The 1,182-nt window shown below is 42.1% G+C and overlaps 1 protein-coding gene across 1 annotated transcript in view; it reads left to right on the forward strand.

The window, feature by feature from the left end:
* The window catches only part of LOC103917156 (vascular endothelial growth factor receptor kdr-like), a 131,883-nt gene that overhangs the window by 57,920 nt on the left and 72,781 nt on the right, over positions 1-1,182 (forward strand). The gene's annotated exons all lie outside the window — the stretch shown is intronic.

Below are 1,182 nucleotides of genomic sequence, written 5' to 3' on the forward strand. Positions count from 1 at the left end.
GTTTCCCCATGTTTAGCTGATATGAGCTGATACAGCACTGTGCATAGATTACCACCTTACTTAGGAACCACTGAAGATCCACCTCATTTCACCCCATGTTAAATTGAAGCAACAGAACGGAGAGCTGGTACGAGGAGTTAGTCTGAAACTAGGTCGTCTAAAGTCACTTTCCACTGAGATACCGCACCTCAGAAATAGCCCGCAGCACCTTTGTGTCGGGACAGTGTCTCCACAGAGGGAAGCAGAAATGGCTTGAACAAACTTAACAGGACTTAAACTTTAATAGGAGTTCGGGAGGATATCTAGTAGTGAGGTCTTGGAGCTAGGGGCACAGTTTCCCAAGAGAAGTGATGGAAGTTTTATCGCTTGAGATTAAAAACCAGCTTGGGCAAAGCACTGGAGAACATCTGTTGGGACAGGAAAAGGCTGACAGAAGGAACTAGATAAGCTACCCTGTCTTTCATGTCTCTCCATCATCCTGCTACAGAAATACTTTCTAAGTCTGTATTTTATGTATTGTCATTTATCTGCTGGGAGCGCTTGAGAGACAGGTTCATTTTCAGGGGAATCTGGAGAAAACTGAAGTAAACCGTGGTGTGCATTGAAGCAGGTTCACTTGACATAGAGGGAAAATAGATACCGGAATCACATTTATTAATCTCCCTTGCTGGGATAATGGAAGACAGAGCCACATTTTCTCTTTGCACATCCACTGCCTCTTTTAATGCATTGAATTTGGCAACAGAGATTGAATCATGAGGCCAAGTAGGAGTTCAGCAAAAGTTAGCTCTGCTTCCCTTTGTGTTTCCCGAGGTTCACTCAGGCAGTGAGACAGATAGTTATTGAGATAGGTTTGCTTTCTTTTCTGTGGTGAATTCTTTTCTCCTTATCCTCTTTACACCTAAAAATATTCTCAGTTGTCCTGGTTTGTATAGTTAAGTACCGTTGCACCATGTAACTTCCAGCATTTGTGTTTTTCTCATTTCACCTTTCACCTTTCAGAAAGGAATAATGCCTTACAAATGGAGAACTTGTCACAGGCACATTTGACCTGTTAAAATGCTAAATAAGATATAGTAGCTTAAACCACCTTAAACATTACATAAACTAACGTGTGGTTTAGGAGTGGAGAGAGCTAAGAACATGCTTATGGTCAGGTACTGCAGCTCAGCTGATGAGCAG

This window comes from Pygoscelis adeliae, unplaced genomic scaffold (genome assembly GCF_000699105.1).
Source record: "Pygoscelis adeliae isolate BGI_AS28 unplaced genomic scaffold, ASM69910v1 Scaffold465, whole genome shotgun sequence".
In the NCBI taxonomy this organism is placed as follows: Eukaryota; Metazoa; Chordata; class Aves; order Sphenisciformes; family Spheniscidae; genus Pygoscelis; species Pygoscelis adeliae.